Source organism: Ictidomys tridecemlineatus, chromosome 3 (genome assembly GCF_052094955.1).
Source record: "Ictidomys tridecemlineatus isolate mIctTri1 chromosome 3, mIctTri1.hap1, whole genome shotgun sequence".
NCBI classification, from domain to species: domain Eukaryota; kingdom Metazoa; phylum Chordata; class Mammalia; order Rodentia; family Sciuridae; genus Ictidomys; species Ictidomys tridecemlineatus.
Window position 1 is genome coordinate 41665402 of NC_135479.1, and position 27420 is coordinate 41692821.

The following is a 27420-nucleotide window of genomic DNA, read 5'->3' on the forward strand; positions in this document are numbered from 1 at the left end:
GAACAATTTTTTTTTGTTTTTTTAATTGTACATGGACACAATATCTTTATTTACTTCTATGTGGTGCTGAGGATCGAACCCAGTGCCTCACACATGCTAGGCAGGCGCTCTACCACTGAGCTACAACCACAGCCATTGAGCAATCTTTCTAATAGTATGCACGCAAGTCGTCTTTCAGATGTGTGATGTGAAGATATTTTCTCCTACTTTGTAGTTTGTTTATTTATATATTTATTGGTATTAGGGATTGAACCCAGGAGTACTTTACCACTGAGCTACATCCCCAGCCATTTTTCTTTTCTTTTCTTTTTTTAAATATAGTTTTTGAGACAAGATCTCACTTAGGACCTTGCTAAATTGCTGAGGCTGGCTTTGAACTTGGGATCCTCCTGCCTCAGCTTCCAGAGTTGCTGGGATTACAGGCATGTGCCACCACTCCCATTTTACTTTGTAGTTTTTTTTTTTTGTTGTTGTTGTTTATCTGTTTCAATAATTTAAATAGTGTCGTTTGCAATGCAGACATTTTAATTTTGGTGAAGTACAGTTGATAGGTTTTTCTTTTAACAAATCATGTTTTTGATGTTACATTTAAAAACTCTTTGCCTGGCTTAGATGAAGATTTTACCTGTTTTCTTCTGAATGTTGTATAGTTTAATGCTTTGTGCTATAATCTCTGTGTTTCAGGTTTTGAGTTAATTTTTTTTTTCTTTGGTACCAGGGATTGAACCCAGGACCCTTTTTTATATACATATATATTTTAGAGACAGGGTCTCTCTGAGTTGCTTAGGGCCTTTCTAAGTTACTGAGGCTGGCTTTGAATTTGGATCTTCCTGCCTACTGCCTTGGATCCTCCCAAGCCACTAGGATTACAGGTGTGCGCCACTATACCTTGCATTGAGTTTATTTTTGTATTAGGTGTGATATTTAGGTAGAGCTTCTAATTTTTTTTAAACATATGATTATCCAATTATTCCAATCCCATTTGTTGAAATCTTGGCCTTTTTCCATTGGTTTATTTGCCTTTGTAGTTTTCTGAAAAAAAATCAGTTGGCATATTTACATTTATTGTATTTCTTCTTTAACCTATAAATTATATCAAAGTACATTTTAAATTTTCTAAAGTGATATTTTCAAGTTCCTACCTTATGTTATAATTTTGTTGTGATTAGAATACATGATCTGTATGATTGATATCATTTTCTTGGGAATTTGTTGAGATTTACCTTGTGGATTTACAAGTGATCAATTTTTATAAATATTCTGTTATGTTTAAAATGTATCTTTATCCTGAAATTGTTTAGTGTAGTGTTTATTATATGTCCACTAGATATTTATTAATTGTATTATTTAAATATTATAAGCCTTATAAAATAAGCACATCTTATATGCATAATTTTATATGCACAATTGATAAACATATTATTAAAATATACTACTCCAGTGCCTTCTGTCAGTTTTTTTAAAAAATATTTTTTAGTTGTAGATGGACATAATACCTTTACTTTATTTATTTTTATGAGGCACTGAGGATCCAACCCAGTGCCTCACATGTACTTGGCAAACACTCCACCACTGAGCTACAACCCAAATCCCTCTTCTGTCAATTTTTGTTGTATGTATTTTGAAGCTCTTGTTAGGTTCATGTAAACGTAGAAGTTATATCTTTCTATTTTATTGAGCCTTCAAACTATGTACTTGTCTTATCTCAAACTCTTTTCCACAAGTTTGTTTGATCTCTTATAATGCAGTACTAATGCAGCTTCCACTGTTACTTTTTTGAAATTAATTTAAAACTTTCAACTGTAATTTACATGCAGCAGACCTAAGTATTCATTTTAATGAGTTTTGGCATAGCACCATTCCAATAAAGATACTGAACATTTCATCAGATTTCAGCCAGACTTCAACCAATATTTCAAAACCCTTGGGAAGTTCACTTCCACCATGTATCCCTTTCCCAATTGCTAGACAACCACTATTTTGGTTTCTGTTATCTCTGATTAGTTTCCCCTTGTTAGATTTTATATAGACAAAATCATACAATATGAATGTACATACTCTTATGTGCTTCTTTCACTTTCCATGTCTTTGCAGTTCATCCATGCTGCTTGCATTTATCAGTGTTTGGGATTTTTTTAAATTACAGAATCATATTCCATTGTATGAATATAGCATGATTTATCCATCCTGCTGTTTCAAGTTTAGGATATTCTTATCTCAGTCTCCTGGAATATATATTTTCTCTGAGGATAAAAATCTAGGTGTGAAACTACTGGGTTGTAGAGTAGATGTATATTTAACTTTATTAAAACCACTGAACTGTTTTCTAAAGTGGTTTTACCAGTGTGCATCACTGCCAACAAAGATGAAAGTTCCAATTCATGGCATTTTCTTGGAACATTTGATAGTCTTTGAGTGTATTCATTTTAGTGTGTGTGAAGTGGTATCTCATTTTGGATTTAATTTGCATTTCCTTGATGACTAATGGTGTTTGGTTCATTTTCATATGTTTATTGACTCTTTGTATCTTTTTTTTTAAAGTTATCATTTTTTTTATTGGTTGTTCACAACATTACAAAGCTCTTGACATATCATATTTCATACATTAGATTGAAGTGGGTTATGAACTCCCAATTTTACCCCAAATGCAGATTGCAGAATCACGTCGGTTACACATCCACAATTTTACATAATGCCCTATTAGTAATTGTTGTATTCCGCTACCTTTCCTATCCCCTACTATCCCCCCTCCCCCTCCCTCACATCTTCTCTCTCTACCCCATCTACTGTAATTCATTTCTCTCCTTGTTTATTTTCCCATCCCCCTCATAACCTCTTATATGTAATTTTGTATAGCAATGAGGGTCTCCCTTCATTTCCATGCAATTTCCCTTTTCTCTCCCTTTCCCTCCCATCTCATGTCTCTGTTTAATGTTAATCTTTTCTTCCTGCTCTTCCTCCCTGCTCTGATCATAGTTGTTCTCATTATATCAAAGAAGACATTTGGTATTTGTTTTTTAGGGATTGGCTAGCTTCACTAAGCATAATCTGCTCTAGTGCCATCCATTTCCCTGCAAATTCCATGATTTTGTCATTTTTAAGTGCTGCGTAATATTCCATGGTGTATAAATGCCACATTTTTTTATCCATTCATCTATTGAAGGGCATCTGGGTTGGTTCCACAGTCTAGCTATTGTGAATTGTGCTGCTATGAACATCGATGTGGCAGTATCCCTGTAGCATGCTCTTTTAAGGTCTTCAGGGAATAGTCCGAGAAGGGCAATAGCAGGGTCAAATGGTGGTTCCATTCCCAGCTTTCCCAGGAATCTCCATACTGCTTTCCAAATTGGATGCACCAATTTGCAGTCCCACCAGCAATGTACAAGTGTACGCTTTTCTCCACATCTTCGCCAGCACTTGTTGTTTGACTTCAGAATGGCTGCCAATCTTACTGGAGTGAGATGGTATCTTAGGGTGGTTTTGATTTGCATTTCTCTGACTGCTAGAGATGGTGAGCATTTTTTCATGTACTTGTTGATTGATTGTATGTCCTCCTCTGAGAAGTGTCTGTTCAGGTCCTTGGCCCATTTGTTGATTGGGTTATTTGTTAACTTATTGTCTAATTTTTTGAATTCTTTGTATACTCTGGATATTAGGGCTCTATTTGAAGTGTGAGGAGTAAAAATTTGTTCCCAGGATGTAGGCTCCCTATTTACCTCTCTTATTGTTTTTCTTGCTGAGAAAAAACTTTTTAGTTTAAGTAAGTCCCATTTGTTGATTCTTGTTATTAACTCTTGTGCTATGGGTGTCCTATTAAGGAATTTGGAGCCTGACCTCACAATATGTAGATCGGAGCCAACTTTTTCTTCTATCAGATGCAGAGTCTCTGATTTGATATCAAGCTCCTTGATCCATTTTGAGTTAACTTTTGTGCATGGCGAGAGAAAGGGATTCAATTTCATTTTGTTGCATATGGATTTCCAGTTTTCCCAGCACTATTTGTTGAAGATGCTATCCTTCCTCCATTGCATGCTTTTAGCCCCTTTAACAAATATAAGATAGTTGTAACTTTGTGGATTAGTCTCTGTGTCCTCTATTCTATACCATTGGTCCACGCGCCTGTTTTGGTACCAGTACCATGCTGTTTTTGTCACTATTGGTCTGTAATATAGTTTGAAATCTGGTATCGCTATATGACTCTTTGTATCTTTCTTTGAAATGTTTGTTCCAGTTTCCTGCCCAAGTCAAAAAATTGAGTTATTATTATTATTATTACTATACTGTCTGATGTTATTTTTCTGAGCACTAGTCTTTTTTTTTTTTTTTTTTGATACCAAGAATTGAACCCAGGGGAACTTAACCACTGAGCCACATCCCCAGCCCTTTTTATATTTTATTTAGAGACAGGGTCTTGCTGAGTTGCTTAGGGCTTTGCCTGGCTGAGTACTACTAGTCTTTTGACAGACAAATATATTCTGAATATTTTTTTCCTTGTCTATAACTTGCCTTTTGTTTTTGTTAACAGTATCTTTTGATGCAGAAATGCTTATTTTGGAGAAGTTAGATGTATCAATTTTTTCCTCTTATTTTTAGTGCTTTTTGGTCTTTAAATCTTTACCTAGTTCACAGTCATGAAAGTGTTCTCCTTTGTTTTTTTCCATTGGTTTCACAGTTTTTATGTTCAGATCACTTTCCATTTCATATTAATTTTGTATGTGGAGAAAGAGTTTAAGGAGTTTTTATTGTTGATGTTGATGTTGAGGTTGCCTCCCCCCTTTAAATACTGATAACTTATTCTCACAAAAACTTTTGTTAAATGACTTTCTTATTGAAAGCTTTAATTTGTTGTGGACATTCAGTTGACTGTGTTAATAGAATAATAGAATGTAGTTCTGGACTTTTATTCTGTTTCATTGGTCTTTTGTCTATTGTAAATATTACAAACCCTGCTCTAAAGCTATAATAATCAATACAATAATATATTATTGTATATTAATAATATATAATCAATATAACAATCAATGTATTGATTATTATAGCTTTAGAGCAGGGTTTCTCAATCTTAGCACTGTTGCCATTTTGGACTGATAATTCTTTGTTCTGGGAGGCTATAGGGTATGCAGCATCCTTGGCCTCTACCCATTAGAAGTGCTAGTAGCATCTCTCTGATTATAACAACCAGCAAATGTCTCCAGACAATGCCACATACCCTCTAGGGAACAAAAATCACCCTTGGTAGAGAACTGCTGAAATTAAAGTGACTGTTTTAGTCAGTTTTTTCGCTGTTGTGACTAAAGGATCTGACCAGAACAATTTTAAAGGAGGAAAAGTTTATTTCAGGGCTCAGGGTTTCAGAGATCTTAGTCCATAGAAGGCCACCTCCATTTCCTGGGGTGTGAGGTGAAATGTGTGAATTCATGGCAGAATGTGTGACAGAGGGAAGCAGCTTAAGTGAGATCAGGAAGCAGAAAGATGTCTCCACTCTGTGGATACAAACTATATACCCAATTCGACCCTCCTCCAGCCACATCCTACTACTTTATTTATCACTGTTAATTCCTATCAGGCTGATTGGGTTAAGATTCTGACAATGAAATCATTTCTCCTCTGAACCTTCTTGCATTGTGTCACATGTGAGCTTTTGGAGGACACTTCACATCCAAACCATAACAGTGACTCTTGAAATCAGACAGTGCAATTCCTCCAAGAGTGTTTTTTAAATTTATTATTATAGAAACTTTTCATTTCCATATCATTATAGAATTGTCAATTTCTGTGAAAAAAATTCTGTTGGTGACCAGTAAGACCCTCCTGAACTGTCTTCAACCTTACACTCAATTAAGGTACCTTGTTACTTGAGGTGGATCTTTGTCATGCTGTATCCTACATGAAGCCCCTTTGAGAAGGACCCAGCAGACTGGTTATAAACTCTGGAGTTACAAATTCTCAGATTTGTAATTTATCAAACTATTTTTTAACCAGTGAAAAATTGGTAAAAGATTTTGTTTTTTTCTTCTTACCCCTTTCAGATGCCACTTTGTTCCTCACTGATTATTCCTCAGGGATGAAGAGGAGTTGAAGTATTTTCTCTTTCTTTCTTTCTTTCTTTTAGTTTATTTACATTCTTTTGAGTCCTCAACTTTTCATATACAGCCACCTAACTAACCAACCAACCATCAAAAATTATTTTTTATTTGGTAAGGAAAAAACATTGTTTCTTACTTCATTCTAACTGGAAATGGTTAACCAGTTTCCTTTGTTTAGTGTTTTTAAACTTCTCTTTTTGTTATCCTTTTACTTTCAACACTTCCATATTTTATGTGTCTCAGGTAAACATTGTATACTTGATTTAAAAAATCTTGTTTGACAGTCTTTTAAGTGAAGTACTTATCTGTAAATGTTATTCATGAATACTGTCATCCTACTATATCTGATGGATTACTTTCAGGACCAATTCACAGATATTAAGTCCCTTATATAAAAATGGCATAGTATTTTGCTTATAACTTAAGTACAGCCTTCTGTATGCTTTAGATAACCTTTAGAGTACTAAAGGACCTATAAAAGTAAACTCTATGTAAATAGTTTTTGGGAATAATGACAAGAACAAAAAATGTCTGTTATCTGTACATGATTAATAGATGCAGTTTTATTTTTCCTGAATATTTTTGATTCATGGGTCATTGAATCCCTGCATACAGAGTCCATGAATACTCAGTGCTGATTGTATTAATCCTTTAAGTTTTTTTTCCCTATAATCTTATTCATATATTCCATATGTCCTGCCTTTCATATTTTTCTCTTTATTTACCTTCTTATGAACTGCTTGAAATTTCCACTTCTATGTATTTGAAAGTTTCACACCTTATTTTGTTCTTTCAATTGCCCTAGAAATTTTAACATGGATATTTAAAGTCTATAGGTAAAAAATATTGTCTGTTTTCAAATCTACTAATAGCTTCCTCTCCTCTTCTTTCATCTATTTTTCTCCCCTATTATATTTCTTAAAGTATATTGTAAATACTTCATATTCCATTTTTACATTGGAAAAATTCTGTCTTTGTTGATCCATTTCTGTTGTTTGTTGTTGTTCATTGTCTTTTTGTTCCCCCATGGGACTTTTACCATGGACCCTTTTTTATTTTTTATTTTGAGACAGGATCTTGCTGAGTTGCTGATACTGGCCTCTAACTTGTGATCCTGCTATCTCAACCTTCTGAATAGCTGGGATTATAGGTTTGTGCACCTACTTGTTCAATGTCTCTTACTTAAAGGAGTTTCTTTCTCTGGAGATTTTTAAAAATTTTGTACTCATGGTTGCTGGTACTTTGTTAGAATTTTTTTGAGGCTAGAAATTAGATTTTCTTTTTTTTTTCCTTTTTTTTTTTTCCAGAAGTAATTTGAGTGTCTTTGAGTGTCTGTTTTTGAGTAAATATTTGACTTGAGGTTTTCCAGGCCAAACAACTAGGTTGAATTTTAGCCCCACAGGGGTGCAAATTTATGCTTAAGAAATCAGTAGAGACTGTTTTTGTTTTACTGTTCTACCAAAATGCTTATTCCCGTTATCTCTGGAGAATTATTATTATTTTTTCCTTCCAATCTCAACCACTAAAGATGCAGCCTTGCTGGGTGGGGGTGGGAGTCTTGGCATATTTATGAATGTGTTGGTAATCCAATCTGTCTCCCTGCTAGGGGCTCCAGGTGGTTTCCTGACATCTCAGCAAGTAACCCATTAAAATCTAGACTTTTGTCTACCAAAGATTGGCCAGTAACTCTAGGGAAAACTCTGGCTATAGTGTTACTCTGGTGAATTTATATTTTCTTCTTATTTCTGCCCTCCAGGAATTCCTTTGCCTTCCCCCTGGGTTTGCCATATATTTTAAAAGATCCAGCATCTTAGGTACATTTTTCAAACTAATTTACTTGTATTTGTTGTATCTTTGGGGAGTTACCTCTAAGCTATTTTTGAAATGTTACAAGGTATGTTTTAAAGGGAAAAGTAAAGTCTATATTTAGCCCTGTCTCCAAGCTTAGAATGTTCTTCCCTGGTTTCAACTGTGGTAAGCGCATCCTCCTCTTTCACTTTCCACGTGCTGCTTTTGTAGGTATTCTTTTTTGGTTCAATTCCCATCTCTATCTGTAGCTCAGACAGAATGAATTGCTTATTTTTGTTTCTATACTCTGTAATGTATATTTTTCTTAAAGGACAAGCATCTCTATAGACATAAAATAGAGAACAGGATTTTATTTATTTTTAGCCTTAGAACATAACAGTCATTCTCTTAAATTTGTTGAATCAAGTTCTCCAAGTTCTTCTAACTAACTCTTAAAATTTTAAGCTCCTAGCTAAAACCTTTATAAATTAATTTGCAGTTAGTTTTCAGAAAGTAACTTTGAAAGCAGTTAAAGCTTATTCAGCATGTTGAAGTTAATTTATTTTGGTATTTGGTAAATTGCTTGGATGGTCACATTTAAGGAGGGATTAATGTATGATTAAAGTGTTATCTGTCTTAACAATCTCCAGAGGGCCTAGGATGGAATAATGTTTGGAACTGGTACATCTCAATTCTGACTCTTAACTCACTTTAAAATTGCATACTTTGTGACTGGAACACCAAGGGGAATTTTTGCCTTTGGGTTTTTTAAAAAAAAATATTTATTTTTAAGTTGTAGTTGGACACAATGCCTTTATTTTATTTATTTTTATGAAGTGCTGAGGATCGAACCCAGGGCCTCGCACGTTAGGCAAGGGCTCTACTGCTGAGCCACAACCTCAGCCCCTGGTTGTTATTTAAAGGAAAAAAAAAAAAAAGAAAAAGAAGAAGACCCCAGTGACCTTGATTACTGTGTGTGTGTGTGTGTGTGTGTGTGTGTGTGTGTGTGTTTTGGCAGGGGACTGGGGGTTGTTGTTTAATGTTGCCTGAATTTAAATTCTTTCTATGGTCAATTATACAATCATTTTGTGGCTATAATATTCTTAAAATAAATGTGATCTACAGGGCTTTGGTGTCTCTTGAAGAAGCTGATTTATAAACACATTTTTTTTTCTGCCCAGCTCCCCGCAACCATCACATGTTTGGGCATATATAGATGGGGAAAAGAGTTAAGCAATAGTGCAAAAAGAGAAATGAGAATATTTCCTGATAGAGAGCCAAAAGAGGTCGGTGAGAAACCAACTAGCATAGTGGTTGGGATAAAGTAGAGAAAGCACAGGTCAGAGAAGAAGGTAAGAGCAAAAACCAACACCAGAGGATGTGAGGTGTACCGACACCTAGCTAGCTGGTTCATGATGCTCAGGGGAGTACATGTCATTAGGATATTTCTTGCAATCATTCACATTCCATAGTTTAATAAACAGTGTTTTTCCTCTTTGGTGGTACATAAAATAATAGCATGTTTACCTTTGGTGACATGTTAACAGTTAATGAAATGTGATATAATTTTATGTTGCTTTTAAGGAATATTGGCTGTATTAGCCTGTTGATACTATTTGATTTGGCAGATAAATCAATTTTTTAAAACATCCTGAAACAGACTGTCAGCATTAAATTGATCCAGACAACTGACTCTCATTTTCATCCAGAAGAAAGCTCCTTTCTCTAAGGTGATTTGTGTGAAACTAGCAACTTTTTGTTAAAGGTACACTGCTGAACAGATTGCCTTTGCAGCGCCAGAGAGTCCAAATCAAATGCAAGTAATCTCTAGGCAGAAATGAAAGTAACATTTCACTGCCCCTTTTCTTTGTGGGGCTATGCTATGTCTTTGAAGCCTGTGTGAATTATTAGGCAAGAACAACTTGTATAGCAACTTCTTAGCATTGTTTAGACAACATCTCTGTACAATTTGTGCCTCAGGATCATCTGCTTTATTTTCTTGAATCTCTTTGGAATTTTGACATAACTATTGAGCCTTCTGACTTTCAAAACTGGATGTTGGAATGAAAAATGCTTCAACCTGAAAACAGTTAAATTTTCCTCTTGCTTTGGATGCTGTAAAGTCTGGAGCCAAATGTGTACCTTCCTCTGTTAAGGACTTTCTTAGCTTATATTTGGGGTACAGACCACCTTCTAGGGTCCCCATGCACATTTCATAAGTTTTCTACCCTGACTTCCTTCTTCCTTCTCTCCCCCTCTTCTTTCTTGAAATCTTATGTTGCATGCTTTCCTTTTAGCTACCTCCCATCTGTTTTGGAATAGGGTTGTATATAAATAAAAGCTAAAAACATCAACAGACAAAATCTATGTTTTAACATTTCCTATATAGTGAAAACAGCAATTTGAAACTGGTAAAGTAAAAAGTCCATTTTTTTTCTTTTTTCATATGTGTAATAAATGAGGTGATATTTTGAGGAAAGGAGAAATTTGTTTTGCTAACAGTTGTGATGGTTCTGTATGTGGGTCTAAAAAGAATTGTGACCTTTTTCAAGTTATTTCTCATTTATTTAGAGATATTGGATTTTTATTTTTTAAAAAGTGATAATTAAAAATTTGGGCGGTTTTTAAAAATATTTATTTTTCAATTGTAGTTGGATACAATACCTTTATTTCATTTATCTATCTCTACGTGGTGCGGAAGATTGAACCCAGGGCCTCGCGTGTGCTAGGCAAGTGCTGTACCGCTGAACCATAACCCCAGCCCTTGGATGGTTTTTAAAGTTATTGTCTTAGTCCATTTGCAAGTCCCATGTTGACAGGAATATTCCACTTAACATGATGATCTTAAGGTTCATCCATATTGTACCTTATGATAGGATTTCCTTCTTTTTAAAGGCTGAAAATTATTCTTTGTGTGTGTGTGTGTGTGTGTGTATGTGTGTTTGTTACATTTTCTTTATTTCATTTATTTATATGTGGTGCTGAGAATCGAACCCAGTGCCTCACACGTGCTAGGCAAGCACTCTACCACTGAGCCAAACCCCAACCCTTGTTAACTTTTCTTTATCTATTCATCTGTTGATGAAAGATGCTTCCAGCTGTTGGCCATTTATATTTTCCATGATGACTGGAAAATTTTAACCAAAATTGCACAGGCATTCCAGTTTCTCCATATTCTTTCTAGTGCTTGATACTTAGTTTTTTGATAGTGGTTATTCTAATGAGTGAGAAGTGTTATCTCATTGTGGTTTTGATTTACATTTCCCTAATAATTTATAATGTTGAACATCTTTTCAAGTGCTTGTTGATTTTTGCATATCTCTTTTGGAAAAATGTCTAATGCTTTCGTCTAAGAGTTTTATTGTTTCAGGACTTACATTTAGGTCTTTAATCCGTTTTGAGTTGATTTTTGTATGTGATATAGGTAGGTAACCAACTTCATCCTTTTGTGTGTAGATATCCAGTTTTCCTGTATTATTGATTTTTAACCAGCAAAACATGTCAAGTCCTTTGTCCATTTTTTTTAAAAATATTATTTTTTTTAGGTGTAGATGGACACACAACACAATGCCTTTATTTTTATGTGGTGCTGAGGATCTAACCCGGATCCCGCCCGTGCTAGGCCAGTGCTCTACCGCTGAGCCACAATCCCAGCCCCTCCTTTGTCCATTTTTAATTGAATTATTTTGTTGTTGAGATATATGAATTCCTTATAAATATTCTAGAATTTAGCCCCTATTTCTTACATATTCTAGAATAAGCCCCTCATAGTTTGCAAATATTTTTTCCCATTCCATAGATTGTCTTTTCATTTTGTTGTTTCCTTCACTGAGCAGAAATTTTGAAGTTTGATGTAGTCCTACTTGTCTATTTTTTTTTTTTTGCTCTTGTTGCCTGTACTTTTGGTTTCATATCCAAGAAATCACTGCCACCAAGTCCCATGTTGTAAAGCTTTTCCCCATGCTTTTGTCTAAGAGTTTTATTGTTTCAGGACTTACATTTAGGTCTTTAATCCGTTTCGAGTTGATTTTTTTGTATGTGATATAGATAGGTAACCAACTTCATCCTTTTGTGTGTAGATATCCAGTTTTCCTGTATTATTGATTTTTAACCTGCAAGTCAGCCTCTTCAGCAGAAGATCTATAAATTGCAGAAATTGTGTGTAGTATTTTGGGGCATGTTGTGTACATAAGTCACTTTTTAAGAAGGAGGTCCATTAATTTTCTTCAGATTGTGGAAATGATTCCTAACCATCATACCTCTGGCCAAAGGCTAGAACCATGACAATCTTAAGAGGTAATTATTTAAATTTAGAGTTACCATTATGCCTGACTAGGGAAAATTGTGGTTATTTTTGGAACATAGCATAGGGTAAATTCATGCTGCTAATGAAGTGGAGAAGTAGGATGCGACCAATATCAAGTGTAGTATTTGCAAAGCCACTTTAATTTTTTATTTGTTTGCAGTTTCTTGTAGTGCACAAGATTATTGTCAAATATTTTGAAAGTTTGTTGAAAACAAGACCAGATACCCAAAATGTTAGCATTAGTTGCTTCTAAAAGATTTCTCTGGTGTTTTTTGTTTTTAATCGTGTGTCTTTTATTCAAGGAGTTTGGTACCTTCAGGTAATCTGTTTCACTTTAGACTTGGATTTTTTTATTTTTATTTTTTGTTTGGTATTGGGAACTGAACCCAGGAGCACTTAGCCACTGAGCCACATCCCTAGCCCTTTTTAAGACAGGGTCTTGCTGAGTTGCTTTGGGCCTCGTTAAGTTGCCGAGGCTGGCTTTGAACTCGTGATCCTCCTGCCTCAGTCTCCCGAGCTGCCAGGATTATAGGCGTACACCACTGTGCCTGGCACTAGACTTGGATTTTTAACAAGTAAGTGATTACATTCTTAGCGGTAGTAATTATAAGGCAACATTAAATGACTTTTAGAAATTAAAATGCCTACCTCCCCCCCCCCTCCACAATATAATCACAAATATAAATAAAAGAACTGGAAAAAAGTTCTACTGAGGGGTAACAGTATGAAAATATATCTTTAGGTTTTATCCTGAAGCCTCTGTTGTTAATCCTTAACTTGGGTGGATGATGGATATACTGGGGTAGCAAAGATAATTAGGTTTTATATTACCCATTATCAAGTTTGCAATCGATATTGACATCTCCAAACAAATTCTATGTCTCTAAGCAAATCAGCCTGAAAGAACATGTGTTAGGATTTTTCTTTTTTTCTTTTTCTTTTTTTTTTTTTTAATGTGTTAGGAATTCTTTACCCCTCATCATTGAAAGCTTGTCAGTTGCACACAGGGAAGCTTCTCCACATCCCAAAATTCATCCTGCATTTTTCTTAAAGCATTCCTGCCCCCCTTTTAAAAAATTTTTTTTAGTTGTAGTTGGACACAATACCTTTATTTTATTTATTTTTATGTGGTGCTGAGGATCGAACCCAGCGCCTTGCACATGCTAGACGAGCCCTCTACTGTGAGCCCCAGCCCCAGCCCCTCATTCTGCTTTTAAAATAACTCCTTAAATAGAAATGTTGCATCTGCAGCATATTAATTCTGACTTCTGACAAGTTTGGCCAAAGAAAATATTTTTTTACATAACCTTGTGTTTTTAAAAATTATTAGCTACTAATAATACTAAGTATGTGTTTATGTGTATGTTTAGCATTATATATAAAATTCATTTGAGTTACCTGAATTCTAAGAAAATCTTTTGGCAAAATGCATCTTTACATGTCCCAGATGCCTAAGTATGAGTTTTCTGATAATATGTAAGTCCCACTTTTATGAGTTCCTTTTGTCTGAAATCAGGATGTCTCTCTGCCTTTGTGAATAGGAAGCTAGGAAAAGGGTAGGGTGGGGTTAAAAGGGAAGCACAATCCCCTGTGTTTCCTGCTGCTCTTCTTATTGCAGGATCAGTTTGGATGTGAGCTGAAATTGAAGAGCAGAATTTAATGTTGACCTCTAAAGTTGATGATCCAAAGAGGTTTATTTGTCTTCACTAAAGCCTGTCAGTTTTTGAATTGAGTAGAGTGCTCTTGGCTGTAAAAGCTTTGAAATGTAAACATTGAGGAAATAACATATTTGTAATGACTAAGTAATATAAGATATGCAGGTGCACATCTTAGAATTTTCTCATTTATCCTAAAAGTTATATCTAAATAGTCACTTATGAGGGAATTTTTAACCATTACAATTGGTTTTACTGTGTAGTTTAAGGCTAAGGTTTCTGTTGCGGCCCTTGTTAAAAGTGGATTAGTCGATCATAAAAACTGTGTATGCAAAGTCTGTTTACTTGGAATAATAGTCACATGGTATAGAAATAAGCAGCGGAAATGCTTATTTGTTTTATCATCTACCTTTTCTCAAACTTACATTGTTATACCATCAATTTTGCTGCTCAACATGTAAAAACTAGCTGTGTTAATAAATCTTCTATTTGTTTTCTGAATTATATATACCAATGAAATGACTTGATCTCTATAATCTAATTTTTTTAAATTATTGGATTGAAAATTTTGTGATAACAGGATGGGTGGCTTACCCTTTGTTTATGTGATAGTGCATAACACAGCACTTTGTTTATATACAAATGTCTTTGTATATAAATATCATCTTTCTTAGTGTAATACATGAATTACTTTATGGAGATTTTGGTTACTTTTTAATCAGATATATTTTTGGAATAGAGAAGAGTATTATATTGGGGGATGCTGACAGGAAGTCATCTTTTTATCACATTCAAAAAGGAGACGTTTTCTAAACTTGGTTACTAAAGAGACATCCATTTTTTAAAAGCTCTATCAGTAACTCTAATGTATTTTATTTTTCAAGAGTATATCTTGTGATAGTTTTGTGGCATTTAGTCATTCTTTGTACAATATGGATTTTAAAATGTTTTGTGTTTTGAACACAGGTCTTATGTACATTAATTATTTTAAATCTTACATCTGTCATATTATCAAATAAGCATTATTTTTTTTGTGTGACCAGAAAGTAATATACAGCTATGAAGAAAATATACAGAAGTAGCCACAGAGGGGATATTTAAGAGTTGTCTAGTGGTCTCCAGATTCTTCCCTACAAGATAGCAGGCATCCTTTTCTGCCTAGCACAAAACAGATGTGAAGAAATGAACCATATCGCTGTACAGCTACTTAGGATTGTGAAGAACATTCATTAGCTCAGGATTTGAAGAAACTCAGGACTGTTAAGTTAAGCATACTGGGTTTATGTTAGATTTAGAGGCAGCAACTTGGCCTGTCACCGTTTGGTAGTTGTATGATTATAAGTACCTTCCTCAACCCCTCTGAGTATTGTTTTCTAATCTGTAAAATGAAAATAAAATAATTGACCCTACCATTTTCATAAAGGATTAAATGAAAGACTTTATGAAAAAAGTACATAAAGGTAGGTCATCAGTAAATGCTAGCCATCACTGACCTATAAGGATGAAATAGGTTTCTTGAGTTAGAAGATAACTGTTTTATTGTGTCTAACCATCCCCTTCTCTAAAAACTTTTGAATGATTGAAACAGGAAATAGAAAAGAAAAAAAAAATAGAGCCCCCTTAGTACCAGTCCAGAGAACAGCAGTAACAGGGGTAAGTTCTTCCAGGCTTCTGTATTGCCTGGACTGTGCCTTGTCAGTAGGCTATAAGTTCTACACCATTGCCTTTTGTATTTTTTTTGCACTGTTGTTCCATGCTGTGTAGATCCATTTCAGTGCACTAAAGTTTAGTATTTGACTCATCAGGAAAGGTGATGTTGGGAAAACTGCTTTATTCTTTATTTCAAGTGCTTAACGTTTTTAAATTTATAGATATATCTCATGTTTTATGCCTTCCATACCCCTACCCTGTTGATACAATTCCGTTAGCAAGTTTTTCTGACTCATATCCATGAAGTAGTTTACTACAACTGGCAAAGAAAGTTACTATTATTCTGTCCTCACCAAGGGCATTTTTCAAAGCATCACCCAAATAAATAAATCTAAACCCAAACAAGAGAGGAAAGTATATATAAGTGTGTATATATATATATATATATATATCTGTTTGTTAGGTTTACTCTGGAAAAATAGCTAGTGTTTGTTTTGTTATCACATTCTGAACTCAAATTTACTTATTTGGGATTTTTTTTTTTTTAATAACTTACGATGCAGAATAGGGGGAATGTTTACCTGGGCACTGTGTTACCTTTTGTGTTGTGGGGTAGGTATATTGGTTGGTTTGTTAAGATAATTTACTTAACATCTACAGCAAATTTCTCTTGTAATGGTCTCTGAATACTAAAATTGCCATTTTTCTTCATTAAACCATAATGATTTTATCTATCTATCTTGTAGCACTGGGGATGGAGCCTAGGACCTCACCTGTACAAGGCAACTGCTCTTACTGCTGAGCTATATCCTCAGCTAAATTACTGTAGTTTTGTGGTTTTTTTTAAATGTGAGCATATATGTGTACATGTGTATGTGATAAGACATTTGAATGGTTCAAAATTCAAAAGACATAGAAGGTTTATAAAATTTTTTTTCTTTTGTCTCCCTCAGTCACTGTTATCCTTTTTAGAGGAATGAAAAACATGTTACTAGTTTCCTTTAAAGGAGTCTTCCTAGGAATCACACATAATTTCTTTTATATTTTATTGGCCCAAACTGAATCATACATCAGTAATAACTGAGAAGAAAAGGAAAATAAAGGTTTTTTTTTTTTTTTTTTTTTTTTTTTTTTAGTTGAATGCATTTCTGTCTAGAAAAGAGTTGCAGTTCTCTTTCAGAGGAAGGGGGAAGAATATGTTATTAGATGGCAATTAGAAGTCTTTACCTAATTTTTTTGGGGGGGAGGGGTGGGTATCAGGGATTGAACAATCTCAGAGGCACCCGACCATCAAGTCACATCCCTAGCCTTATTTTGTATTTTATTTAGAAACAGGGTCTCAGTGATTTGCTTAGCCAGTGAGACCCTGTCTCTAAATAAAATATTAAAAAGGCTGGGGATTTGACTCAGTGGTTAAGTGCCCCTGGATTCAGTCCCTGCTACAATAATAATAATAATAATAATAATAATAATAATAATAATAATAATAAAAAATGCTGGTGAGGCGAGGATGTAAGGAGAAAAGTACTCTCATACATTGTTTACAGATGAATATAACCACTTTGGGAAATAGTATGGAGATGTCTCAAAAAAAACTAGGAATAAAACTACCATATGACTCAGCTATCCCACTCCTTGATATTTATTCCAAAGAAATAAAGTCAGCATAGTATAGTGATATAGTTATGTTAATGTTTATAGCAGCACAACTCACAATAGCCAAGATGTGGGACCAATTCAGGTGCCTGTCAATAGGTGAATTAAGAAAATGTAGTATATATACAAAATGGAGTTTTATTCAGCCATAAAAAAAGAATGAAATTATGGCTTTTGCTAGTAGATGGATGGAACCTGAGAACATCATGCTAAGAGAAATAAGCCAAATTCAGAAAATTAAGAGTCAAAAGTTTTTTCTCGTATGCAAAAACTAGAGAAAAAAATGGGTCTGGGAAAACAGGGTCTGATATCATAAAGATAAAGGGAAGGTCAGTGGAGAAGAAAGAGATTGAGTGGGGAAGGAAGAGGTATAGAAAAGGGTAGAAAATTTGAAATGAATTTGACAAAATTACACTATGTGCAGGTATAAATATACCTCTGAGCTACAATCCCAGGTCCTCTTCAGTGTTTTTTAACATGAATGGGTGCTAGATTTTGAGAGGCCTGTTCTGCATCTATTGAGAATGATTCTTGTCTTTGATTCTATTTATGTGATGAATTACACTTACTGATTTGTGTATGTTGAATCAGCCTTGCATTCCTGGCATGAAACCTACTTGATCTTGATGTACTATCTTCTTGGTGTGATTTTTGAATGTATTTTGCTAATATTTTATTCAGGATTTTTGCATCTGTGTTCATTAGGGATATTGGTCTGTAGTTTTCTTTCCTTGATGTGCCTATATCTGGTTTTTGTATCAGGGTTATACTGGCTTCATAGAATGTATTTGGGAGTGTTCCCTCCCTTTCAGTTTTATGGAATAGTTTGCGGAAAACTGGTACTAGTTCTTTGAAGGTCTTATCTAAAGAACTCAGCTGAGAATCCATCCAGTCCTGGGACTTTCTTTGTTAGAAGACTTAATTGCTGCTTCAGTTTCATTGCTTGATATTGTTCTGTTTAGGTTTTTGTATCTTTCTGGTTCAATTTGGGCAGGTCATATGTGTCTAGAAATTTGTTAGTGTCTTCTAGATTTTGTAGCTTATTGGGAGTATAAATTCTCAAAATATTTCTAATGATCCTCTGGATTTCAGAAGTATCTGTGGTGTTACTTTTTTTTAATTTTAAGGTGGACACATTATCTTCATTTTATTTTTATGTGGTGCTGAGGATTGAACCCAGTGCCTCAAACATGCCAGGCGAGCATGCTACCACTTGAGCCACATTCCCAGCCCCTATGGTGTTACTTTTTCATCTCAAATTTTGTTAATTCAGGTCTTCTCTTTCTTTTGGTTAGTTTGGCTAAGGGTTTATTGATCTTGTTTATCTTTTCAAAGAACCAACTCTTTGTTTTATTGATCCTGTATATATATTTTTTAAATTCTCAATTTCATTAATTTTGACTCCGATCTTAATTATTTCCTGTCTTTTACTGATTTTGGAATTAGTTTGATCTTCCTTTTCTAAAGGCTTGTGGTGCAGAATTAGATTGCTTGGGATCTTTTTTTTTTTTTTTTTAAATGTAGATACTCAAGCTGTAAACTTTACTCTTAGAACTGCCTTCATACTGTCTCAGAGATTTTAATATGTTCTCATTTGTTTCTAAGAATTTATTGACCCACTTCTTTCATTTTTCTATGATATGTTCCTCATTTTAAAAAGAATTGTTCAATCTCCATATGTATATGTGGTTTCTATAATTTTTCTTGTTATTGATTTCTAGTTTCATTACATTATGATCTGATAGGAGATTATATCTATTTTGGAGTATTTGCTAAGACATTGTGACCTAGAATGTGGTCTAATTTAGAAGAGGTTCTATGAGCTGCTGAGAAGAAAATAAATTCAGCTATTCTGGAGTGAAATATTCTGTAGATATCTGTTAGGTCCATTTGATTATTATTTATATTGGAAATATCTATTGATTTTTATGTTTGAATCATTTGTCTATTGGCGATAGAGGTGTGTTGAAATCCCCCAGTATTATTGTACTGTGGTCTTTCTGGGATTTAATGTCAAGAAAAATTTTTCATTTTCTTTTTTTATGTAATTAGGTGTAATGACACTTGATGCATGAATATTTACTATTGTTATATCTTTATTGGGTTGTTTTCTTTACCAGTATATAATTGTTTTCTTTTTTCCTCTGCTGATTAATTTTGCTTAAAATCTGCTTTGTCAGATATGAGAGTAGCTGCTCCTGCTTGTTTTCAGACTCCATTTGCATGGTATATTTTTTTCCATCCCTTTACTTTCAGCCTGTGAGTGTCTTTTGCCTGTGAGTCTCTTCCAAACAGCATGTAGTTGGATCTTGTTTCTTAATCCATTCTGCCAATCTTTTAATTGGGGAAATGAGACCATTTACATTTGGTGTTATTATGGATAGGTGTTTGTTACTTCCTGCCAATTTGGTTTGTTTACCATATTTAATTTGGTCTTGATTTTCATTTAGGTCATTGCTGTTTTAGTCAGCTTTATCTGTTTGGGACTTTGGGATTTGTTTCTGAGTTCTTCTGTGTGCAGTATATCTTTAATTATTTTTTGTAGAGGTGGTTTAGTGAATTCTTTTAGTTTATTCTTATCATGGAAAGTTTTTTCTTAATCAATTCTGAAAGTTTTGCTGGATATAGTGATCTTGGCTGAAAATTGCCTTTTTTTTTTTTTTTGAGCTTGGAACATCTCATTCCAGGCTCTCCTTGATTTTAGGGTCTGAATTAGGAAGTCAGAAGTGAACCTTATTGGTTTGCCTCTAAATGTGACCTGCTGTTTTTCTCTTGGAGCTTTTAATATTCTTTCCTTATTTTCTGTTTTAGGTATTTTGATTACGATATATTTTGAATAGGTTCCTTTTTGATCTTATCTGTTTGGGGTTCTATATCCTATATGTGGATGTAATTTCTAAGATGAGGAAAGTTTTTTTACTGTTTTCTCACTGAAGAGGTTCTTAATGCCTTTAGCTTGTATCTCCATGTTCTGACTTGGGTTTGATCTCTTATTATCGTCTCTTCTTCTTGTTTCCTGATCACGGTCTTTCATTTTTTACCCCTTTATGGCATACAGAGTATTCAAGTTCATGAAACCTGTTTTTGAGGACAGAAGTTCTATTTTCTACATAATCTATTCTAATGGTGATACTTTCAAGTGAATTTTTTTATAACTTCATTTCATTTATTTTTTATGTGGTTTTGAGAATCCAACCCAGTGCCTCACACATGCTAGCTAAGCAAGCACTCTACCACTGAGCCACAACCCCAGCCCTCAAGTGAATTTTTATTTTAGAATTTTTATTTGTTTTATTAACTGCTATTTGCTGAGTGTGTATAGAGTGGGTGATACATAGTATTGATCATAGTATCTAATTTTCTTTTCTTAATTCATATATTTTCTAGTTATAGATGGACACAATACCTTTTTTTAATATTTATTTTTTAGTTACAGGTAGACACGACGTCTTTATTTTACTTTATGTGGTGCTAAGGATTGAACCCAGTGCCTCACATGTGCTGGGCGAGCACTCTACCACTGAGCCACTGCCCCTGCCCCTCAAGTGAATTTTTAATTTGATTCAGTATGTCCTTCATTTCCAGGACTTCTGATTGATTTCTTTTCAATATCCCTATGTATTTTGAAATGGTGTTTTACCTCCTGTATTTGCTCTTTTAATTTGTTCCTTAGATCTTCTTTCAGTTCACTGAAAATCTTTGTTGTTTTAGGTGGAATACAATACCTTTATATTATTTATTTATTTTTATGTGGTTCTGAGAATCGAACCCACTGCCTCACATGTGCCAGGCGAACACTCTACCACTGAGCCACAACCCCAGTTCATTGAACATCTTAATAATCAGTTTTTTATAGTGTTTCTCTTGAATTTCATTCACTTCCACATATGTGGGTTCCTTTGTTGAGGGATTCTGAATTTGGAGGAGAGATTTGTTTGCCTCTTTCCTCATGTTTTCCAAGGTCTCAGACTTGTACATCATTCGAGATGGATTCCCCATCCTCTTTTATACATGTGAACTTTGGTATGAATAGATATTTTTAAAGATATATTTATGGTAGGAGTATTTTAAATTCAAGTTAATTATTAAAATTCTGATCTTATACTTGTGTATCTCCTTTCTCACATATTGGGAATCCTAATTTTCAACGGCTCTAGAAATAATAGAACTTCACACAAGTACTCATTTGTTTCTTCCCACAGTGCTTATACAACATTCAGAATACCAACACCATCAAGGTGATTAAGAAAACAGGTGAAGATTATTTAGATAAGCCAGGTATACTGGCACATGCCTATAATCCCAGCAGCTTGGGAGGCTGAAGCAAGAGGATCTCGAGTTCAAAGAAGGCTTCAGCAACTTAGTGAGGCACTGAGCAACCAGTGAGACCCTGTCTCTAGATAAAATATTTTAAAATGGCTAAGATGTGGCTCAGTTAAGTGCACCTGGGTTCAATCCCTGGTTCAGGGGGGAAATTTATTAATAGGTTTATTGAAGTATACTTAATAATAAACTGTATATATTAAAATTGTACAATTTGATAAGTTTGATATATATGTATATACACATGAACCCTTTAGCAAAATGCCTAACATATTCATTACCACAAAAATTCTCCTATCTGGGCTATGACTGTGGCTCAGCAGTAGCGCACTTGCCTGGCATGTGTGAAGCACTGGGTTTGATTCTCAGCACCACATATAAATAAATAAAATAATTATCTATCAACAACTAAGAAAAAAATAAAAAATTCTGCTGTTCTTTAAAAAAATTAATTTATTTGTTCTAATCAGTTATACACGACAGCAGAATGCTCTTCGATTCATTGTACACAAATAGAGCACAATTTTTCACTTCTCTGGTTGTACATAAAGTGGGGTCACACCATTCATGCAATCATACATGTAACTAGGGTAATGATGTCCAGTTCCAAGGATACACACCAGAGCCAAGGATAATGGTTAATTCTGGGAAGGGAGAGATTCAGAGAAATGCAATCTTTAGATAATACCTGTAGAATTAATGTCTTATGAAATTATATGTAACAGATGCGGCAAGCATTTTATCTGGGAAATGTCTATGCTTACAGTGTCTAAAATATATTTTATATAGAGATATGTATATGTTTCACTGATTTATAAAAAGATTAGTATAATTCTTATAATTTTAATTACTTCCTTTTATTAGCTATAAAATAATCTCTCCCACATAAATCTTATCCACATAGTTAGTTACATTTTGATAATCTACTAAGTAAAATTATTCCCATACTTGTAAGACCTATTTCCTTAAAAAAGTAGTGACATAATTTTTATCATACAGTAGTTCCCCCTCCCATCCTTGGGGGATATGTTTCTAAGACCCTCAGTGGATGCTTGAAACTATGGATAATACTAAACGCTATACATACTATATTTTTTTCCCTGTATGCCTTGTGGTATTGTCATGTTATACAAGAAATGGTCTATTTGATACTTTTTATACCTGGTGTTGCCTTTGCATCACTACTTTTGTGGTTTGGGGACCTTTATTAAGTAAAATAAGGGCTCCTTGAACACCACCACTATGATATCTTGATAGTTGACTACAGATTGATTAATGGGAAGGTCATATATTAGCATGGATTTGCTGAATGAAGGGATAAATTACATCCAGAAGGGATGGAGTGGGAAGGCCTGAGATTTCATTTTGCTACTCAGAATGGCGCACAATTAAAAAACTTATGAATTGGTTATTGGAATTCTCTACTTATTTTTTTTTCTCAAATGAAACCCTTCATAAATTTGGGAATGGACCCTGCACATGGGGCATTCACATGCTAATCTTCTCTGTATCATCCCAATTTTAGTATATATGCTCCCCAAATGAGCACTCTACTTAATGTTTTCAGACTATAGTTCATTGTGGTTGACTGAAACCTAGGAAAGTGAAACCACAGATAAGGGGGATCTACTATACTCTATGAGACTCCAGTGAAATTGTCAGATCTGTGGGGGCCATTCTCTTTCCTGTTAGAGACCCTCATTAATTTTACTTTGAAGTATCCCAGAAGACATATTGCAGATTTCATGGCATTTAATCCAAGTAAAGCAGATTATATTGGGATAATGTCCCTTTCTTTTTTATAATACACTTATTCTACATCTTCCAAAATAAAAAGACTTTGTTATGCTTTCATCTGATTTTTTTTTTCTTTTGACATCTAGTCTGACTTTTATATCCCGAATTTCATTTTATCGTCTTTTGAAATGTTGCCTGGTAGGCACCACTTGTTGAACCAGAAAGACCCAAAAAGCATTAACACTAACAATATTCAGGTTATTCTTAAATGGGTTGCCAGAAGGCATAAACTTTTTGAATTGGTAGCATGTGGCACTTGCATAGCACCCTTTTCTTCTCATTAGAAATGGGAAGAAATAAAACGTCCCTCTGTCAATATTAACTTTTGTTCAGTTTCATCCTCCCAAGTCTTACTGTATGAAGATTGGTGTTACTCATAGCTAAAACAATAGAAGTGGAGAAGGAAGGGTATGGAAACCCTATTCATTATTTTGTTTGTCTTCCAAAAAGAATTTAGGTCATTGAATGTTAGATCATTTTTAGCCCTTGACCCGAGCTGGCTTCATGAAAGAAGGTTCAAGTCGTGAGAAACCGCTAGGGAGTTTTAAATTAAAGAGACAAGACTCTACTTACCTGTAAACCAGCTCCAGGATGGTTTCTCCTAGCTCCAGCCTCAGCCACCTATTGTGGTAGCGAGGTTTACTGAAGAAGAGAGAGAGGGAGAGGGAGAGGGAGAGGGGGAGAGAGAGAGAGAGAGAGAGAGAGGAAGAAGGAACACGCCAGGGAGTGGAGTTTTATTGGGGAACAAAAAATTCTGGGGAAAATCCCATCCAATGAAGATTAAGTAGAGCAGCGTCCCAAGGTCAGGGGTGATGATTGGGTCTTCGGGGTAGTGGCCAGACATGCCTCTGCACAGACAAGCCCTTGGACTTGAAGAAGGGTGGGGAAAGCTCTGACACAGCTGTTGCCTAAGCTCCTTTCACCCAGCCAGAGAGGTAACTCAAATCACGTGGGAGGATGGCTTCCCACAATCATTTAATATATTAGCAGTTTCAGAAAATTTGTGGACGCACACATTTCTTTACAATAAACACAAAAAGATCTGGAACATTTATTTGATATGATAATTCTTCCATTTTGATAATATTTGTTTTTCTTTTAGGACGCCGTAGTTTGGGAATTTTCTTGTTCCCGTTAACAATATAAATATTTTAGAACAGTATTGTAGGATTTTTCTTTACCTTATTTAGGCTATTCCATCCTCAAATGAAAGTCAATTGTATTTTATAAAACTTGTTTTCAAACCAGGTTTAAGTTAATAAAGTCCTCCCATTCAGCAAATACCTATTGTATAAGAAGTGGTTGTGGGGAGATAATAGTGAAACAGAGCATCTGTAATCCCTGCCCTCAGTACAAACAGCTAAAGAAATGAAATGGCTTTTTTTGTTGTTGTTGTTATATTTTAAAAGTTTTTCCTAAACCAGATTTATGAGAAATGCTCTCTCTTAACTAATGAATAGTAACTGTCCACGAGGGGAGTTGGAGGGAGGAGGGGACATATATTAATGAAGCAAAAGGCTTTGGTTTCTTTGAAATATTCTTGTGACAAGAAGCTAGAAAAAAAATACAATGGTTTTTTTTTTTTTTAAATATAGTTCTGGCTCTTCAAATACATACATACTTAATGAAACCAAAATTGAGTGCTCCTAAAGTAGGCTGATCTATATATAATAGTATTTCCCAAAGTAGAGCTTTAGTGGGTGGTCCTCATTGCGTATTCCCCTCAACTTACTCCATAGATATATCAAGATGTGCAATTTGTAATAAAAATAATTCTACGTAACGTAATTATGGTCACAAAGGTCTTTGAAAAGTATGGAGGAAAAGCTTTGTAATTGCTGCTTTACAGAATTTCATAGCTGTGAGAGAAGCCTGGTATATAGTATAAAGAACACATACTATAGGGTCCAACAGACTTAAATCCAATCTTACTTATTCTCAATTTACCTAGGGCAAATTTGCTAACTTCTCTATACATTGGTTTTTGGTTTGAAAAATGAAGGTGACAATCCTTTGTATGAAAATTGCACAACAAAGATCCTCACTATTCATGTATTTCATTTGTTCAGCTAATGTATTGGTGTTGTACTGGACTCTTTAATGGTTTCTACTAGTGTTAATAATTGATGAACATTTTGTCAGGCCTTATTCTATTGTCAGACTGCCTAAGACAGGATATGATCCACATTATAACACATTAAAGTTTCAATCCAACATCTCTAAAAAGAGAATGACAAGAAAGATAGCAAAAAAAAAAAAAAAAGACTGTTTTTTAATTATAAGGGTAGTAGAAAGAGGCATAATATTTTTACTGGAATAAGATTGCCAGGAGCAGTTATATTCTCATCAGATGACAATAACTTCTGAATAAATAAAATGACTTGTTTTTATTCATATGAGGTAAAATTAAACTTTCTGAAAAGACTGTAGTTTTTCAGGACTTTCTGAGGGTTAGGAAGGGAATGATTGGATAAGTAAAAGCACCCCTAAAACAAAACCAAAATACCCAAAGAGTTTTGAGTTGATGTCTGCTTATTTCTGTCCTAGCAACCTAAAAATGAGAACACATTTCAGTAAGGCTGCCTTTCTGTCTCTCTTGAGCCTTTGAAATGCTCAAATGATATGTTCATAAGTGCGTTATTAACCCAACCATAGCCACTTGCCTTTTGTTGACTGAGTCCAAGGCTTGTAAACCGAAAGGGACATAATATTGGGAAAGAGTTGTTGACAAAGGAGCTACTGATTTTCATCCATGGTAATATATAATATAAGGTCAGTAGTCATCAGATTAAATGCCTGAAAAGGATTCTTTTAAATAGTGCCATCTCCTAAGGGTTTGTTTGCTAGAGAGGAAAATTACATTGTTTATCATCTGTAACAGGAGGGGAAGGAATACAAAAAGTTCAAATGAAAATGTGCATCTAGTAAAGGTAGACTTAAAAGTCAGGATTAAAGTCAGGATTCTTGGACTATAAAATCAACTGAAACTTTGACAAAAGAGGATTTGTTATCATTCAAGACAGGTAAAAGTAGAACTGGCTTTAAACATATTTAAAATGCAAGTCTTGAATATTGTGAATCTTTCCCTTTCTTTTCTCTGAAAATTGTGTTTATGTTTTTGAATTATTTTTTTCCATATACCAGAGGGCAGCCCCTGTTCGTCATCCTTTCAGCTCTTTAACCAAAGAGTAAAGAGGACCTCTCCCAGCCTCAAATTTCCAGTCTTTTGCGGGGTGTGGTCTGTTTGTCAGCAGAATAACATGGGAGAGAACATTGACTGGGAAAACACAAATAATAGCCACCTCAAGTGGAAATTGTTATTGTAAGTGCCAGGAAAGGGTCATCTTCATGGCAGAAGAGACTATGGGTTAAATGTAGTCCTAGGAAATGTTGTACCATACTACTGTTGCTGTCTCCCTGTTCTGATCCCGTTTTATCTCCATATTTTCCCCTGAATAGTGCAGTACCCTACAAACTGTCAGGCCACTCACCTTGGACAGTCATCTGGGACCCTAGGGAAGAGTTTGCTGAAAATTCTACAGTGCTACCAGATTCATTCCGTTCCTATTTCTGATTAACATCTTCTGTATGTGACAGATTAGTATTTCTTTCCTTTTTTCCCCCTTTTTCCTTTTTAATTTTCAGACTAAAACTTAAATAGTTGCAGAGGAAATGTAGATGTCATGGGAAAAGATGCATCTCTCTGTCCAAGTCTTACTTGTAGAGACAAGGATCCTACTATTCGGTATTGTAGTGTTAATTGTACACTTTAATCTTCAGGACTTTATTTTAAGGCTGGTAAAATTCATTTCTTGATCAAGATGTAGAGTATTTTATTATTCCAAATGTCTGCAATTAAAATATAGAGTTGAAGTGATTATTCTGTTAGGGCATTCCCCACTCCCCAGCTAGCATAGCTCTGATTTTACAAAGGAAAATCTGCATCAGTCTTTAAAGTTACACTTAAAAAATTACGTCAATGGTACAGCCAGATGGTATTCTGACACTCACTGTAAGTATTCTAGGATTTTTCTAAAATAGCTGGCTCAAATAGAAAAGTCATCTTCCAAGTATGTTTCTGTCCTTTTATCTTGGTTGTGTGTTTTAACTATAGCACTTATCTTAAAATCATAAAAAACCAGAGTGGAGAATTAAACTA

At 34.6% G+C, this 27420-nt stretch overlaps 1 protein-coding gene and 1 long non-coding RNA gene across 5 annotated transcripts in view; one reads left to right on the forward strand and one right to left on the reverse strand.

Annotated features, from left to right (window-relative positions):
* LOC120884504 (uncharacterized) overlaps positions 1 to 24217 on the reverse strand; it is a 56676-nt gene extending 32459 nt beyond the window's left edge. The window contains exon 1 of one of the 2 annotated variants that reach the window (XR_013436221.1): positions 23835 to 24217. This is a non-coding gene — a long non-coding RNA (uncharacterized LOC120884504). The remainder of the gene's footprint in view (positions 1 to 23834) is intronic. The other variant, XR_013436220.1, reaches the window with a different exon arrangement.
* Positions 1 to 27420, forward strand: part of Nlk (nemo like kinase) — a 145293-nt gene that overhangs the window by 31517 nt on the left and 86356 nt on the right. The window lies entirely within an intron of this gene.